We start from the raw sequence: 19,264 nt of genomic DNA, 5'->3' as shown, positions 1-19,264 counted from the left end.
CAAGATGGAGAATTGTGTGAAAGGTAAGGGATGTAGATACGTGATTGTGAAGGGTCTTGTATACGGAGAATCTGTTTCGATAATGAATGTGTATGACCCTAATCACTCCACAGAGTTTATGTCTTTATGGACTGTGGGGAGTTGGACTCAGCTAATTCTTTTGTGGGCGGGGATTTTTTTTTTTTTAAATATATTTTATTCAAAATTGTGTGGCCAAACATAACAGTACATAGTTTTTCTTTTGAACAACAACAAAGCAATATAAATAACCGTGGCCAATTTTATACAAATAAATAAATAATACATAAACAAAAACAAAAACAAAATTGAGTGGCAACTGCCTTGTCAAAAATAGTTACTCTCCAAAGATACAATCCAATATACATTACCTATAACAAGTGTCTATACATATACAATGACATCCCTGAGAGTCCGTCCGGTTCCTCCCCCGCCCCCCCTCCCCCCTGGGTTGCTGCTGTTGTCTTCTTCTTTTCCATTCCCTCTATCTTTCTGTGAGGTAGTCGACGAACGGTTGCCACCGCCTGGTGAACCCTTGAGCCGAACCCCTTAATACGAACTTGATCCGTTCTAACTTTATAAACCCTGCCATGTCGTTTATCCAGGTCTCCACACCCGGGGGTTTGGCTTACTTCCACATTAACAATATCCTGCGCCGGGCTACTAGGGACGCAAAGGCCAAAACATCAGCCTCTCTCGCCTCCTGCACTCCCGGCTCTTCTGCAACCCCGAATATAGCCAACCCCCAGCTTGGTTTGACCCGAACCCCCACCACCTTCAAAAGCACCTTTGCCACCCCCACCCAGAACCCCTGTAGTGCCGGGCATGACCAGAACATGTGGGTGTGATTCGCTGGGCTTCTCGAGCATCTCCCACACCTATCCTCTACCCCAAAAAATTTACTGAGCCGTGCTCCAGTCATATGCGCCCTGTGTAGAACCTTGAATTGTATCAGGCTTAGCCTGGCACACGAGGACGATGAGTTTACCCTACGTAGGGCGTCAGCCCACAGCCCCTCCTCAATCTCCTCCCCCAGCTCTTCTTCCCATTTCCCTTTCAGCTCATCTACCATGATCTCCCCCTCGTCCCTCATTTCCCTATATATGTCCGACACCTTACCATCCCCCATACATGTCTCTGAGATCACTCTATCCTGCACCTCCTGCGTCGGGAGCTGCGGGAATTCCCTCACCTGTTGCCTCGCGAAAGCCCTCAGTTGCATATACCGAAATGCATTCCCTTGGGGCAACCCATATTTTTCCGTCAGCGCACCCAGACTCGCAAACGTCCCATCTACGAACAGATCTCTCAATTGTACTACCCCAGCTCTTTGCCATGCTCCAAATCCCCCATCCATTCTCCCCGGAACAAACCTATGGTTATTTCTTATCGGGGACCGCACCGAGGCTCCCGTCTTTCCCCGATGCCGTCTCCACTGCCCCCAAATTTTCAATGTAGCCACCACCACCGGGCTTGTGGTGTATTTCTTCGGTGAGAACGGCAACGGTGCCGTCACCATTGCTTGTAGGCTAGTCCCCCTGCAGGACGCCCTCTCCAATCTCTTCCACGCCGCTCCCTCCCCTTCTCCCATCCACTTACACACCATTGAAACATTGGCGGCCCAGGAATAGTCGTTTAGGCTCGGTAGTGCCAACCACCCCCCCTGTCCCTACTACGCTGCAAAAATCCCCTCCTCACTCTCGGGGTCTTCCCGGCCCACACAAAACTCATAATACTCTTCTCGATTCTCTTGAAAAAAGCCTTCGTGACCACCACCGGGAGGCACTGAAACACAAAAAGGAATCTCGGGAGGACCACCATTTTAACCGCCTGCACCCTACCTGCCAGTGACAGGGACACCATGTCCCATCTCTTAAAGTCCTCCTCCATCTGTTCCACCAACCGCGTTAAATTAAGCCTGTGTAATGTACCCCAATTCTTGGCTATCTGGATCCCCAAGTACCGGAAGTCCCTTGTTACCTTCCTCAACGATAAATCCTCTATTTCCCTGCTCTGCTCCCCTGGATGCACCACGAACAACTCACTTTTCCCCATGTTCAATTTATACCCTGAAAAATCCCCAAACTCCCCAAGTATCCGCATTATCTCTGGCATCCCCTCCGCCGGGTCCGCCACATACAACAACAAATCATCCGCATACAGAGATACCCGGTGTTCTTCTCCTCCCGAGTACTCCCCTCCACGCTATGGCCAGGGGCTCAATCGCCAATGCAAACAATAACGGGGACAGAGGACATCCCTGCCTCGTCCCTCTATGGTGCCGAAAATAATCAGACCCCCGTCCATTCGTGACCACGCTCGCCATCGGGGCCCTATACAGCAACTGTACCCATCTGATATACCCATCTCAAAGCCAAATCTCCTCAGCACCTCCCACAAATAATCCCACTCCACTCTATCAAATGCTTTCTCGGCATCCATCGCCACCACTATCTCCGCTTCCCCCTCTGGTGGGGGCATCATCATTACCCCTAGCAGCCTCCGTATATTTGTGTTCAGCTGTCTCCCCTTCACAAACACAGTTTGGTCCTCATGAACCACCCCCGGGACACAATCCTCTATCCTCGTTGCCATTACCTTGGCCAGAATCTTAGCGTCCACATTCAGGAGGGAAATGGGCCTATAGGACCCGCATTGCAGCGGGTCTTTTTCCTTCTTTAGGAGGAGCGATATCGTTGCCTCTGACATAGTCGGGGGCAGCTGCCCCCTTTCCCTAGCCTCATTAAAGGTTCTCATCAGTAGCGGGGCCAGCAAGTCCATATATTTCCTATAGAATTCCACTGGGAATCCGTCTGGTCCCGGGGCCTTCCCCGCCTGCATGCTTCCAATCCCTTTCACTACTTCCTCCTTCTCAATCTGTGCTCCCAGTCCCGCCCTCTCCTGCTCCTCCACCTTAGGAAATTCCAGCTGATCCAGAAAGCACATCATTCTCTCCTTCCCTTCCGGGGGCTGAGCTTCATATAATCTTTCATAAAATGCCTTGAACACTCCATTCACTCTCTCCGCTCCATCTCTCCCTCCTCATCTCTCACCCCCCCATATCTCCCTCGCTGCTCCCCTTTTCCTCAGTTGGTGGGCCAGCAACCTGCTCGCCTTCTCCCCGTATTCGTACTGTACACCCTGTGCCTTTCTCCATTGTGCCTCTGCATTACCCGTAGTCAACAAGTCAAATTCTACATGTAGCCTTTGCCTTTCCCTGTACAGTCCCTCCTCCGGTGCCTCCGCATATTGTCTGTCCACCCTCAAAAGTTCTTTCAACAACCGCTCCCTTTCCCTACCCTCCTCCTTTCCTTTATGTGCCCTGATAGATATCAGCTCCCCTCTAACCACAGCCTTCAACGCCTCCCAGACCACTCCCACCTGAACCTCCCCATTGTCATTGAGTTCCAAGTACCGTTCAATACACCCCCTCACCCTTAAACACACACCCTCATCTGCCAATAATCCCATGTCCATTCTCCAGGGTGGGTGCTGTTCTTTTTCCTCCCCTATCTCCAGGTCCACCCAATGTGGAGCGTGGTCCGAAATAGCTATAGCCGTGTACTCCGTCCCCGTCACCTTCGGGATCAGTGCCCTTCCCAAAACAAAAAAGTCTATCCGTGAATAGACTTTGTGGACATAGGAGAAAAACGAAAACTCCTTACTCCTAGGTCTACTAAATCTCCAGGGGTCTACTCCTCCTATCTGCTCCATAAAGTCCTTGAGCACCCTAGCTGCAGCCAGCCTCTTTCCGGTCCAGGACCTCGATCTGTCCAGCCCTGGGTCCAGCACCGCCTCTAGGTCCGGGATGCGTCCCAACATACGCTTCATAAAATTGGCATCATCCCAGTTCGGGGCATATACGTTCACTAAAACCACCACCTCCCCTTGCAATCTGCCACTCACCATCACGTATCTGCCCCCACTATCCGCCACTATGGTCTTTGCCTCAAACATTACCCGCTTCCCCACTAATATAGCCACCCCCCCTGTTTTTTGCGTCTAGCCCTGAATGAAACACCTGCCCCACCCATCCTTTGCGAAGTCTGACCTGGTCTATCAGTTTCAGATGCGTCTCCTGCAGCATAACCACATCTGCCGTAAGTTTTTTTTAGGTGTGCGAGTACCCGTGCCCTCTTAATCGGCCCGTTCAGCCCTCTCACATTCCACGTGATCAGCCGGGTTGGGGGGCTCTTCACCCCCCCCCCCCCCCCCCCCCCCCCCCGTGGGCGGGGATTTTAATTGTCACTTAAACCCCTTGGTGGATAAGCTCCCAGTAACCAGAAATGCCTTCAACCTTCAGGTAATGGCGTTGGCATCAGTTTGTGAGGAGGTGGGGGTCTTAGATGTTTAGAGAACATACATCCTAGAGATAGGGAATTCACATTTTTCTTGGCTCCTCATCAATGTCATATTAGAAATGATTACGTCGGAGGGCAGCAGGACGGTGCAGTGGTTAGCACTGCAGTCTCACGGCATCGAGGTCCCAGGTTCGATCCAGTCTCTGAGTCACTGTCCGTGTGGGGTTTGCACATTGTCCCCGTGTTTGCGTGGGTTTCGCCCCCACAACCCAAACATGTGCAAGATAGGTGGATTGAAGACCTAAATTGCTCCTTAATTAGAAAAAATGAATTGGGTACTCTAAATTTTTTTAAAAACTGATTACGTCATCATACCTAGAACAATCCTACATTTGATATCTCCCTACACAAGGCATTTTCAAACTGGGGGTCATGACCCGCACGTGGGTCGCGGGTGGGTGTCTGGAGGGTCGCGGAGCCGTCCATCGCGGCATTCCCGATCGCACGCAGCAGCCAGCTTTTAACAATGCCGGCCGACTTTGAAAATGACGGTCGCGACCCATATTAAAAAAATGCGGGCGCACTGCGCATGCATGCCCGCTCATCTGTGCAAATACGCAGAACCACGCGAGAAGCACAGCCTCCTCCTGACGTCAACGCCCTTATGTAGGAGAGGATTGTTTTTAAATTCATTGAAATATTCCTGCCTGAAGCGAGGCAGAGAGCAGACACGCGCCCAACGTTGATGTCACGTGCTTTGGGCGTGATTGCGAATCCTCCATTTTGTGAGCAGCAATCAAGTAAATGAGACCAAGCAGGCTCATCTCTCACATTAAAGGTAAGAGAAAATGGTGGGTCGCGAAGGTCGGCCGGAGTGGGTTGCGAATATCTGCCGGCGTGGGTCGCGGAACTCGGCCGGCGTGGGTCGCGGAGCTCGGCCGGCGTGGGTCGCGGAGGTCGGCCGGCGTGGGTCGCGGAGGTCGGCCGGCGTGGGTCGCGGAGGTCGGCCGGCGTGGGTCGCGGAGGTCGGCCGGCGTGGGTCGCGGAGGTCGGCCGGCGTGGGTCGCGGAGGTCGGCCGGCGTGGGTCGCGGAGGTCGGCCGGCGCGGGTCGCGGAGGTCGGCCGGCGCGGGTCGCGGAGGTCGGCCGGCGCGGGTCGCGGAGGTCGGCCGGCGCGGGTCGCGGAGGTCGGCCGGCGTGGGTCGCGGAGGTCGGCCGGCGTGGGTCGCGGAGGTCGGCCGGCGTGGGTCGCGGAGGTCGGCCGGCGTGGGTCGCGGCGGTCGGCCGGCGTGGGTCGCGGCGGTCGGCCGGCGTTGGTGATGAAGGTTGGCAGGTTGGCAAAAATGGGTACCCTACCCTATACTTTTCCTTGCATTTTTACTCAAAGGCCTCCCCCCACACCCAGGTCTTCGAGTTTTGATGCGTCCTTGCTTACGGATAAATCCTTTACTACATAGTTTAAGGAGTTTGAGCTTTTTTACCCAGTCAACTCCCTTTCTGATGTGACCCCTCAGTTTTTGATAAACTTTGAAGGCTTATGCTCGGGGGTTGGTTATTTCCTAGAGTCAGAATGTGTAGAATGCTGGAAAATCAGCACCAGTTGAAAGTTAGATTGTCTGAAGCAGAGGAGTATGGGAGGAACCCCAAAAGGCATTTGTTGAGGGAAATTAACGCGGGTCGGTGGCACTTAATTCCTTGCTGACTCAGTGGGCTAAGAGGAGTTTAAAGTTTGCGAGATAAAAATTGTACGGGTTCGGGAACAAGCCAAGTAAATACTTTGCTTTCTTGACTAGCAAGAGGGCCAATTCTAGGGCAATTCCCTCTGTATGTGAATCCAGGGGCAATAGATTAATTAAAAGCTGTGAACATCAATAAAGCTTTTAGGGATATTTATGCTGAGTTATATAAAATGGACCAGTCTGGAGATGTATTGACATGTATGGAGCGCTTTTCTTCCCTCAAGCTTCCTACATAATCGGAGGATCAATGACTGGTCTTAAATGCTCTGATCTCTAAAAGGGAGGTGGCTGTGGCCATTAGGGAGCTCGAACCAGGTAAAGGATAATGGCCCTGGGCCGGATGGTTTTGGATGTGAGTTTGACAAGCAAGCGAATATTTCTTTGATTTTGAAGGCGGGTGAGAATCCAGAGGCGTGTACTTCTTAGAAGCCAATCTCGCTTCTGAATATTGATTTGAAATTGCTGTCTAAAGTGTGGCATTTGGAGGGAATTCTCCCATTGATCATCGAGCCGGGGGGTGGGGCATGTTACCAGACAGGATTCGTAAAGGGGTCGGATGGGTTAGTGATTTCCCTGGACGCAGAGAAAGGTTTTGACTGAGTGGAATGGAACTACTTGGTTTACATGTTCTAGAGATTTGGGTTGGGTGAGGACTATGTTAAGTGGATACAGGAGCTGTATCATAGCTCCTTGGTGGCAGTACTTACAAATGGTTTTAGATCTCAGAATTTTGCCCTTCAAAGAGGGACTAGGCAGGGGTGCCCCTTACCTTCTTGCTGTTCATCTTGGCTATAATACCTTTGGCAGAGATCATTCGACAGGAGCCTTTGGTTTTTGGGCTGCGCAGGGGGGGGGGGGGGGGAAGCAGTATAAGATCACGCTTTACACTGGCGATGCGCTGCTGTTTGTATAGAAGCCGGACATCTTGGATGTTGCTATTATTGATGTGGTAGATAAATTTAGCATTTTCTCTGGCTACAACATTTATTTTACTAAGTCTGAGTGTTATAACCTGCCTACTTACCATTGGCTGGGGACTAATGACTATCCCACAATCCTGTGGGAGTATGAGCTTCCCAAATGAGGGGGGGGCGGAGAAACCACTAGTAAACTCCTAGTATAAATAAGCTGGCCAGTTCAGGAACCAGCAGGAAGGAGTATGTAGCAAGGGAAGTTACTGCTACTGTTATGTATATATGTTATAGTAAATAAATGTTATTACTTTGTATCCTTAAAACTCGTGCTGGATTCTTCGTGGCCCTTACAAAACTGGCGACGAAGGTTAAAGTGAATAGCCGTCTACACTGCTGAAGCCTTGATGCTGCGCTGGAAAGCTGGAACCAGTACACACAACGGATGCGTTACTATTTCCGGGCAAACAATATCACCGAAAACGAGCGCCAGGTGGTCATATTGCTCACTGCCTGCGGCCCGCATAAGTTTGGGGTGATTAGGAGCCTTACGTATCTTCCATGTGGATGAACCTGCTGCGCCGGACACCAAAACGTTTGATGGAACTTGTGAATATAGTGGGGCAACATTTTAACCCAACCCCGTCCACGATAGTCCGGTTTAATACCGCTGAGAGGACCCCTGGAGAATCCCTTGCCGATTTTCTATCCAGGCTACGCAGGATTGCGGAGTACTTTGACTATGGTGAGACCTTGTCAGAAATGTTATGCGACCGTTTGGTTTGCGGTATTAACAATGCGGCCACCCAGAGAAAGTTGTTAGCGGAGCCAACATTGACTTTTCAACAGGCCATTCAAATAGTATTGTCCCGAGAGAGCGCAGAGCGAGGAGTACAGGAGCTACAGGGAATGGAAGTGCATGCCTTGGGGCGCAACCCCTTCCGTCCCAAAACGTCCCCCCGCACTCCTGCGGTACCTTGGGCGAGGCAACATCCGGACCGACGCCAGTGGCCGTCGGACTTTCCTCCCCGAAGGGAGCCTTCTCCAGAGCAAATGGATGAGGAGCCATGTCCGTGTCAGACTTGTAGGCGCCGACCCCGTCGCAGACGGCGGTCCTGGGGGCGCCAGAGGCGCCATCGTTCCGACCGAAACTGGGACCAGCCCAGGGGCCGTAACTGGGACCAGCCCAGAGGCCGTACCTTCCATGTGGATGAACCTCCGGCGACGACTCCTGAGGACGTGGAGACGGAGGACGACTGCCTGCAGCTGCATTGTGTGGCAGCTCCCCGTGTGGCCCCCATTAAAGTGACAGTACGGGTCAATGGCCACCCGCTTGAGATGGAGTTGGATACTGGCGCAGCGGTCTCCGTGATCGCCCAGAGGACATTCGACCGCATCAAGCAGGGTATACAGACCCTTACATTAACCGACTCACAGGCCAGGTTGGCCACCTACACGGGGGAACCACTGGACATTGCAGGAACTACAATGACCCCTGTTGTCTATGGATGGCAGGAGGGGCGTTTCCCACTTATCGTGGTGCGCGGCCATGAGCCCAGCCTGTTGGGTCGGGACTGGTTGCGCCATTTGCGGTTGCAATGGCAGCACATCCTCAAAACAGTTTCTGAAGGGTTGACTGAGGTGCTAGGACGATATCCAGATGTATTCCAGCCTGGTTTGGGGAAAATAAAAGGGGCCGTAGCCCGTATCCAAGTTGAACCAGGAGCCACGCCGCGCTATTTCCGGGCGCGCCCAGTGCCTTACGCCTTGCTCGGGAAGGTAGAAGGGGAGCTCACTCGTTTGGAGAGTTTGGGTATTATCAGGCCCGTCCGTTTTGCTGACTGGGCAGCACCAATTGTACCTGTAATGAAGCCAGATGCGACAGTTCGCTTGCGTGGCGACTATAAACTTACAGTGAATACGGTTTCCCGACTCGACCGATATCCAATGCCTCGCATTGAGGATCTCTACGCGAAACTTGCAGGTGGACTCTCGTTCACAAAATTAGATATGAGTTACGCCTACCTGCAGTTGGAGCTGGACCCTGCCTCCCGACCATATGTAACGATTAATACACACCGGGGCCTGTATGAATATACACGGTTGCCCTTTGGAGTATCCTCTGCCTGCGCAATTTTTCAACGTGTTATGGAGGGCATTTTGAGAGGTTTACCATGTGTGGCTGTCTACCTAGATGACGTTTTGATTACAGGGACGTCGGAGCAGGAACATTTGGAAAATCTGGAGGCTGTCCTTAGATGCCTTTCGGAGGCTGGAGTCCGTTTACGTCGCACAAAGTGCGTATTTCAGGCAAACGAAGTAGTCTACCTAGGTTATCGGGTGGACCGCGAAGGTCTGCACCACGTCGCAAAGGTGCGTGCAATTCAACATGCCCCCGCCCCAACTGACACTTCGCATCTTCGTTCTTTTTCGGTCTCGTAAACTATTACGGGAAGTTCCTCCCCAATCTGGCAACTACGCTGGCCCCTTTGCACCTTCTGCTAAAAAAAAAAAAAAAATCACACCTGGGTTTGGGGTCAGCCGCAAGAAACCGCTTTCCAGCGGATAAAGCAACAATTGTCGTCGTCTGGGTTACTAACCCACTATGATCCTGGAAAGCCTTTGCTCGTCACATGTGATGCATCCCCGTATGGTATTGGGGCCGTCCTGTCCCACAAGATGGAGAACGGGGCCGAACGACCGATAGCTTTCGCCTCCCGCACATTGACTGCAGCGGAGAAAAAGTAAGCGCAGATCGAGAAGGAGGGCCTGGCAGTAGTTTTTGCGGTGAAATGGTACAGTACGTGTACGGCCGCCATTTCACTATCGTGACTGATCATAAGCCCCTGCTGGGACTTTTCAGAGAGGATAAGCCAATACCGCCCATTGCTTCTGCACGGATCCAGCGCTGGGCTTTGTTGCTTGCTGCATACGAGTATTCTCTGGAGCACAAACCAGGTACGCAGATAGCAAATGCCGACGCACTGAGCCGATTGCCTTTATCGACCGGCCCCATGTCGACCCCCACAACCGGTGAGGTGGTTGCAACCCTAAATTTTATGGATACCTTGCCTGTCACGGCATCACAGATCCGTGAGTGGACCCAGACGGAGCCAGTCCTGTCAAAGGTTCAGCACATAGTCCTGTATGGTGGGCAGCATAGACAGCTCCCAGGCGAATTGCGGGCATTTTCCTCCAAGCTGTCAGAATTCAGCGTGGAAGACGGCATCCTCTTGTGGGGGACACGTGTGATTGTCCCGGAAAAAGGCCAGGAGCTGATACTATCAGACTTGCACAATGGGCATCCAGGCGTGACCAAAATGAAAATGTTGGCCCGGAGTTATGTCTGGTGGCCAGGCCTCGACACCGACATCGAGAAGGGGGCCCAGAATTGCTCCATTTGCCAGAAGCATCAGAAGCTTCCGCCGGCCGCGCCCCTACATCACTGGGAATGGCCAGGGCGGCCTTGGGCACGCTTGCATGCAGATTTCGCAGGCCCTTTTCAAGGATCCATGTTCCTTCTACTAATTGACGCCCAGTCCAAATGGCTAGAGGTGCATAAGATGCAGGGGACAACGTCCTGCGCAACAATTGAAAAGATGCGTTTATCATTTAGTACGCATGGCCTCCCCGAGGTGCTGGTCACGGATAACGGCACTCCATTCACGAGTGAGGAGTTTGCGAGGTTCACGAAGATGAACCGCATCCGCCATATCCGCACTGCCCCTTACCACCCGGCTTCAAATGGGTTGGCAGACATTCAAAAGAGGCCTAAAGAAGCAGTCTTCCGGATCAATGGACACGAGACTGGCTCGCTTTTTGTTTACGTACAGGACCACCCCCCATGCAGTGACTGGGGTAGCTCCCGCAGAACTCCTAATGGGCCGGAGACTTCGCACCCGCCTTAGTATGGTTTTCCCGGACATTGGCGCAAAAGTACACCGCACACAAGAACGGCAGGGACAGGGATTTTCTCAGCATCGGCCGATTTGGCAGTTTGCGCCCGGTGACCCAGTGTTCGTTCGGAATTTTGCTGGTGGTGCCCAATGGGTTCCTGGTGTAATCTTTCGCCAAACGGTCCCTATATCTTACCAAGTGCAAGCCCAGGGTCGTCTCCAGCGAAAACATGTAGACCACGTTCGGTCCAGAAGACCATCCAAGATTCCCCGCCCCCAGAGCTCATTTCAACAGCCGCAGAGACCAGAGACAAGGGAAGGTAGTCCTCACAATCTTCCACTGGTGCCTCACTCGAAGCCTGCGCAGGTCGTTACGGGACCGAATGGAGATAGAAACGCTGACATGACGGAGGCAGCAGAGGAGGAATCCTCGGGTCCACGGGCCGTGGATGTACAACCGCGCCGTTCATCACGGAAGCGCCGGTCTCCGTCTCGTTACACGCCACCTGATCCAGCGTCGCGTGCAAATGGTGTCCGGCCTGCGGCCAAACGAGTCCGACGCCCTCCTTCGCTAGGGTCTTCGGTGGATTCCTTGGACTTTGGGGGGGGGGGGAGGGATGTTATAACCTGCCTACTTACCATTGGCTGGGGACTAACGACTATCCCACAATCCTGTGGGAGTATGAGCTTCCCCAATGAGGGGGGGGCGGAGAAACCACTAGTAAACTCCTAGTATAAATAAGCTGGCCAGTTCAGGAACCAGCAGGAAGGAGTATGTAGCAGGAAGCAGCAGGAAGGAGTATGTAGCAAGGGAAGTTACTGCTACTGTTATGTATATATGTTATAGTAAATAAATGTTATTACTTTGTATCCTTAAAACTCGTGCTGGATTCTTCGTGGCCCTTACAAAACTGAGGCTATGCCAGTGGGAGAGTTGTGAGGTAAATCATCCCATCTTGCTAACTTCTACCAATCTTTGCATGAAGACATTGTTATGGGCGAGGCGTTTTCAGAACCCCAAAATGTATCATGGAGTTCAACCAACCTCTCCCTTTAATGGATTGGTTGCTTTTCCGAGCACGCGGCTTTTTCCTTAGGTGTGGGATTACAATTATGGACACGTGGGTTTTTAAACACAAAACACCGTTTATTCCATGAACTCAACTTAACATTTTAAATAAACATTGGATCTCTTAACACCCCTTACTTCAAAGGTAACTCAGAAAATATTGCAACAGTAAATAACTCCTTAAAATGTTCCTTCAAACTTCCAAGAGACTTAACACCTTTAAACAAAATCACATCAGGTTAAAGGCTTTACTTTAAATCACCCAAATGATCCAGAGATAGTCTTTCATAGCAGAGATCCAGCTCACTGCAAAAACACAGACACACACACAGCTCTTTCCCTCCAAACTGCAAAACCAAACTGCAAAATGGCTGAACTGAGCTGAGCTCCACCCACTCTCTGACATCAGTTTTCTTAAAGGTACATTGCTTAAACGTCCAAGTCTTAAAAGTACTCTCACATGACAACATGTTTCTTAATTTCATTCCTGAAAGGTCTGGCTCTATTATTTTTTAAACTTCAGAGGGACAGGTAGTATTGAGGAAGCGGGGGGTTGGGGTTGCTGCAGAAGGACTTGGACAGGCTAAGAGAGTGGGCAAAGAAGTGGCAGATGGAATACAATGTGGAAAGATGTGAGGTTATGCACTTTGGACGGAAAAATGAAGGCATAGAAATCAGAAGCACAAAGGGACTTGGGAGTCCTTGTTCATGATTCTGTTAAGGTTAACGTGCAGTTTCAGTCGGCAGTTAGGAAGGCAAATGCAATGTTAGCATTCATGTTGAGAGTGCTAGAATACAAGACCAGGGATGTACTTCTGAGGCTTTAGAAGGCTCTGGTCAGACCCCATTTGGAGTATTGTGAACAGTTTTGGGCCTTGTATCTAAGGAAGGATTTGGAAAGGGTCCATAGGAGGTTCACAAGAATGAGCCCTGGAATGAAGAGCTTGTCATATGAGGTGCGGTTGAGGACTCTGGGTCTGTACTCGTCGGAATTTGAAAGGATGAGGGGGGGGATCTTATTGAAACTTACAGGATACCGAGAGGCCTAGATAGAGTGGACACAGAGAGGATTTTTCCACGAGTAGGAAAAACTAGAACCCGAGGCCACAGCCTCAGACTGAAGGGACAATCCTTTAAAATTGAGATGAGGAGGAATTTCTTCAGCCAAGAGGGGTTGAATCTGCGGAACTCATTGCCGCAGAAGGCTGTGGAGGCCAAATGACTGAGTGTCTTTAAGACCGAGATAGATAGATTCTTGATTAATAAAGGTATATAGGGTTATGGGGAGAAGGCAGGAGAATGAGGATGAGAAACATATCAGCCATGATTGAATGGTGGAGCAGACTCGATGGGCCGAATGGCCTAATTCTAATCCTATGTCGTAGGTCTTATAGCCCCCTAGTCCTAGACTTTTCAACCAGCTGAAATAGTTTCTCCTTAATCGACCCTACTTGTACTCCTTAACATAGTGAAAACCTCAATCAAATCACCTCTTAACCTTCTAAATTCCAGCGACTGCAATACAGTTTATGCAAATTCCCCTTGTAATTTCATGTTTGGAGTCCAGGTATCATTCTGGCAAATCTAGGTTGCACTTCCATGGTCAATATATCCTTCCTAAAGTACAATGTCCAGAAGTGTGCATATTACCCAAGGTGAGATGTAACCAGAAATTTTATAGCTGAAGCATAACTTTTAATCACTCCCTTGCAGTTCAGATACAAAAGCAGCACATTAGCCTTTTTGAATATTTGATTCTTAGTTCACAATGTTATTTTACTCTCTTCCTACACCTCTTTATTCAGGAGAGTGCATACCTCCCACTGTTGATATCACAGTCATCTGGCCTGCAGGTATCTTCCCTACGCCACCCACCCACCCAACTTAATCCCAGTCATGTTTCTGACTTTGGAACAGAGACCTTCCTGTTTCCAGCATTATAAACATTGGTCAACCAACTTTTAACCTTATGACCCCTCAGTCTAGTGTAATGACTATCCCGAATCTTATTCTCCTTCTATTTTCAACCGGATACCAATTTGGTCATATTAATCTGCATCAAACAAATTTGGGAATCTTATTTTAAACTCTTTTAAAGTGCTCAGAATGTAGTCGCCAAATTACATTTTATAATTACACAAATTAGAGTGATGATTTTGAAACCAAAGTGAGTAAGACCATTTTAAGATGTTGATAATACTAATTTTTAGGATTTACTTTGGTGTAAAGTAACATTTATGGATTTTATCTCAACCACTTTTAAAAGTTGTTAGAAATTCTGCTAGTGAGACAATTTAGATAAGGCTGGGAACAGGAGAGCAGCTATTTATAAGGAAATTATGTTTATGGATTATATTACTTCAAAAGCAGTGGTTCCCAACCTTTTATGTTACAGCATATTGTTATACTATAAAACATTTTGAGACTCATTCCCTATAATGAAAACCATATCACCAGTTGCATGTCAAATTTAATTTTTCTTTTCATTGAAAATGGACACAATGTTTCCCTTTAAAGATTTCAATTGTTTTCAGTTTTTTTAAAATCTGCATTTCTTAATATGAAGTTCATAAATAAAGGAAATACTGTGAACAGCTGCATCTTATTGACAACATTAATGCGACACCTGGACCTGCCTCTGCGAGCAGTCTCTTGATCCGGGGAGGAATCTGACAGGGCAACTCTCAGTTCTTACTGCACTCACAGGCGCTCCCTGTTTTTGTATATAAGCAAGTGTTGAGAATGCCAACTCAAATAGGTGGGTTGCGGGAAACGGCAAGAGCAGCACAATTGGAAATAGATGAATATTCTTGTCCTGCAAGCAACCAAAATGTGTCCGAAGGCATCTCTACAAACTTCAGTGTCAATGTCTGATCCATCCTGAGCTCTGTGAATTCCACTTGCTCTTTTAATGACAATGTATTTGATGATTCAAAAGCAAGAAAACTAAATGGATTATGCACCCAATCCATACTCATGGAAGGGAAGTGGCATTCGAACGTCTATAAAATACTGCAAGAATGTGTAGACATGAGATTATAGTTTTGGCAGCAAGTTTTTTGGATGCCGGCTTGAATATCTCAATTGACCCACTAGCCAGTTTTTCCTGCTAAAGGGCCGGTTTTAATCTGAAACCTTGAAGGTTATCTGCAGCAGTCAGCGTATTCTCGTTTTTCCACTGCGTTTTAATATTCAGCTCTTTCAGACGGCTGAATATACCTGAAATATATGTAAGCTCAGTACACCAAGAATCATCACATAATAATCTGTGTGGCAATTCAGAGCTTGAAAACGCTTTCAGTGTGCTGCGGACCTATTAAACAAGGGAAAGGTGCTTTCCCAAGTTCAGACATCGCATTTCAGTGTGCATGATTAAACCTTGGTACTCTGCTCCCATCTCTTCACACAAAAGTAAACAAGCTCGATTTCAAAGGACGCGGCTTCACATAATCACTATTTGCACTATTTGGTTTACTGCAGTTAACTCAGATGGCATTGTTTTGGCATCAAGGGCTTCACAGTGCAGGATGCAGTGGCTGACCTGGCTGTTAGGATTCTGATTTTTAATCGTCCTCATGAATCCTTTGACTTTTCCCATTATGGGCTCACAAATCCTTTGTCTTTGCCTCGTCATGGAAGCTTCTCTGTCAGTGTGGTGCAAGATCATTTTCTTCCATTAAGCAGTTGAAGATTCCCTCTCTGGTCACATGACCAGGCAATTTGTTGCAAAAGAAGAAATTTTCTTTGATAGAATCCCCGTCAACATACCTGACATTGACTAAGAGCTGGCAGTGTCTGCTAATATCTGTGGATTCATCAGTCTGCAGGACAAATTTTCCACTAATTTCTAATTTCTCCTGATGCACCTATTCAATATCAAATTACAATCAAATGGCGCATTGATGAAATATATCAGAAAGAGGGATTTCTTTGGCAGCATCAGCTCCCAAAATTACTCTCACAATACTTTTGCATACCGTCAGAATTAGGGTTTCGGCAATGATGTGCAGGTTTTTCGATTTGGCTATGTGCTCAGCCACCAGGTAACTTGCCTCCTGTGAATTACCTGAAACCCACACACACTCCATCATCATATGTTGTCTTTGCTTTACATTTTGTTCTCTCAGGCATTTGAAGTACCATATATTCCTGCTGGAGAGTGAATGGTGTTTTGTATTGAAATGGCACTTCAACTTACTTGGTACCATTACAGTGTTTGAGAGTTTCTCCCTGCAAATTAGGCATTCTGGGACAGGGCAAGAAACATCACAAGTCCACGAAAATCCAAAGGCCAAGCAGCTGTCACTGTCTGTGTATGAACCTCCTTTTTTCCTCCTATGTTCTGTTCTTTCTGTCACACCTGAATCAGAGCGGAATTCTTCACTTCTCTTTAAGAATTTATCCATGGCAAACTGTGGTTAAACATTCCACACTACACAATAAATGTCCTCAACCATCAACTTACAAACACAATTTCAGATCTTCAGCCGAGCCAAGCAGTACACTACTGCTCCAAAAGTGTACTCTTACCCCAATGCCCCCACAGCGCGCAGATGCCTTCTCAGATCTTCAAGGCTTCTTTTGGTTGATTATTCAACTACTGGGCTTCTCCTGAGTTCACTTCACTGAAGGTCTGCTCCTTACAGCCCTGTTCCGTTTCTGTTTCGTACCTCGGTCTTCTTCCCTCACTCGGAATCTTTTTTTAAAACTTCTCCCTGTCCTCTCTTTTGTGTTTCCACCCTCCCCCAGTCTCCCTTGAATCTGCCAGGATTTTGCGGCCTTTTTGAATTTGTGTGTTTTGTGCAAGTGCACAAGGTCTTACACTTCAACTCAGTAGTCAGCATCTCCAAGTCCCGAGGAACTTTGGCCTTCTGTACATGTGCTGGCCGGCCAGGATGTGCGGTTCGGATTTTTAATGTGTATGCGCATGACTAAAGTAAAAAATCTAAATCCTTTCTCGGTCAGTGCATGTGCTGTTCGGGATACTATTGCAAAACAATCCGACTACACATGTGTGGTCCTTTCCCTGGCAGTGCATACACGGGCTGCCAGTGGTTCATCGAGACTTGGAGACACCAACCAACGAGCTGAAGAAAAGTCGAGTGTTTATTTCCATTCATTTTGAATCTTACTTTGTGGCACATTGATTGGGAACCACTACTTTAAAGATACTGAAAACTCTGGGTTCAAAGATTGATATGTGTTTTAATTACACTGTACAATTTAGAGCTTCTTTGTCAGCATTGAAGAATTAACCAAAAGGGCTGAGCTCAACAGCTTGAACTTAGTATGACACCTTATCTTTAAACAAGAGTCACATATTAATCAGCTTTGAACTACTAAATGCCTTAATTGATTAAATCTGTAGGGCAGCACCTCTGTATTTTAAAAGAATGGCATTTCTTTCCTCACATTATGGTGGAAGTGTAATTAATATTTGTCTGATGGTTTTGGTGTCTGTGGGACTTGGGCTAAAATGTGTTTATTTACATAAGCTTATCGTAAATATCTTTACGACAGGTTGCATTATTGATGAGGTGTTTGTACAACTGCTCCATACCCACAAGGATGTGTCATTTGTTCACAATGGAATGTACCTCCAGGTGTAGAGAGAGTAAGGGATGGACATTTGTCTTCAGTCTACATGACTAGTTACTGGGGTGGGGTGACGGCAGACAATCCACACCCTAAGCTAATGAAAAAGGGTAATTTGGACTACTTCCCAATAAGCAATGAGGAACAGTCAGAAATAGGGATAAAAGTTAGAAAATCAAAATTGTCATTGACAGTTTTACCATGGCTTCTGGGTATGATTCTTCAGAGGCACAGTTCAATGTAACATCACTTCAGAGACAGAAGAAAAACATTGTCTATGCTGGCAATACAGGAGGAATGCCAGGGCATTGAGGGATAAGAACCATCATGTTGTCTTCACAGTTTTTTTGTTAAATGTGAAATCTTGCTTAATAAATAATATTGGATTCATGAATATTAATTATTTGTACCTCGCTAGGTCAAGCACAACTGAGGACTCCATTGTTAGAAATTGAGAATTCGGAACTTGATATTTTAAGTAAAAAGGATTTGATACCCTAACCTTACACAATGCTTGGGAGCAGAAGACCAGTCCAAAATTATTTGGACACCAGGGCATCAGACAGGAATACAAGATTAAAAACATGGTGCTCATGTCATATATCCGCAAATGTACGGACATTTTGTACTTTAAAAATAAAAGAGCAGCGTGGAATATGGACAATTTACCTTGGCCCAACATAGCAGTCAAGGGTCAGATGACTGTGTGATTTCTGCACAAACCAAAACTCATGCCCGAATAAAGTGTAAATGACTTGTGGTTGGGATGCTCTCTCTTGAATGGACATAGCAAGTTGTAAACCATTTGTGAATTCACATCTTCTACTGTTTCTGGGCTGACTGAAAACTCAAAATCTATTGACTCCTAGACTTACTGTCTCCAAGCTTGAACCTTAATAATGAGAGCTGCTGGAAGAAATCAGTCAAATCAGAAGTAGGTGTGAAAGGCCATCAACCATTCTCAATTGTACAGCAATGGCTTTTAACTAAATCATTGAGTGGACAACAAAAGCCTTGGCCATGTGGCCTAAACTAGCTGCAGATAACAATTTTTTTTACCCCAAGAAACACAGGGAAACCGGAAGCACAGGGAAACGTGGCGACCAACAGGACAAGAAGGAGAATTCCTCCAGCCAAAAGAACAGAACACGACCTAACAACCAGTCAGCTTAGGGGGTTGTAGATGGGACAAACTAGTTCTCACCTGAATAGATCTGCCTTTACAGAAACCCAGCCATAACCCCATTTGGAAACACAGGGATGTCTAACTTCTGGTCTTCTCCAAGGATAGCACGAGAGCAAGGCCAACCAAATCTATACCGTGTATACACTAAAAGGTTTAATCTGAACTATTCTTGTATTCTGCTAACAATTTAGCTGCATGCTTTGCTCTCTAGAATCCACCTTTACTTGTGCAAGTGTATGCACATGAGGCATTTCATTCAGGGGCGTTGTGTATATAAACATTTATCTTTTCTTCTGAATTAAACTTATCCAAAGACCTGCTTCATGTTTACTACTGAAAACCACAACACTACAGAATTTAAAGCCTCCTCTGAAACACACCCTGATGTGGACAACTGATAGGCGAGATGAAAGGGGAAGGGTTATTCCACCATCTCTCTCGCTATCCATAATAAAGAGAAAACAAGACGACAAATTGGTAACAGCGAAAGATTGAGAGAACTGTGAAGAAGTTAGAGAAGAAAATCTATGATGAACGATCAAGGCAGCAT

At 47.8% G+C, this 19,264-nt stretch overlaps 1 protein-coding gene across 5 annotated transcripts in view; it reads right to left on the bottom strand.

The window, feature by feature from the left end:
- The window catches only part of LOC140427869 (POU domain, class 2, transcription factor 1-like), a 329,760-nt gene that overhangs the window by 107,417 nt on the left and 203,079 nt on the right, over positions 1–19,264 (bottom strand). The window lies entirely within an intron of this gene.

This window comes from Scyliorhinus torazame, chromosome 8 (genome assembly GCF_047496885.1).
Source record: "Scyliorhinus torazame isolate Kashiwa2021f chromosome 8, sScyTor2.1, whole genome shotgun sequence".
NCBI classification, from domain to species: Eukaryota; Metazoa; Chordata; class Chondrichthyes; order Carcharhiniformes; family Scyliorhinidae; genus Scyliorhinus; species Scyliorhinus torazame.
Note: the sequence above shows the minus strand (reverse complement) of the source record. Positions and strands in the feature narration are given on the sequence as shown.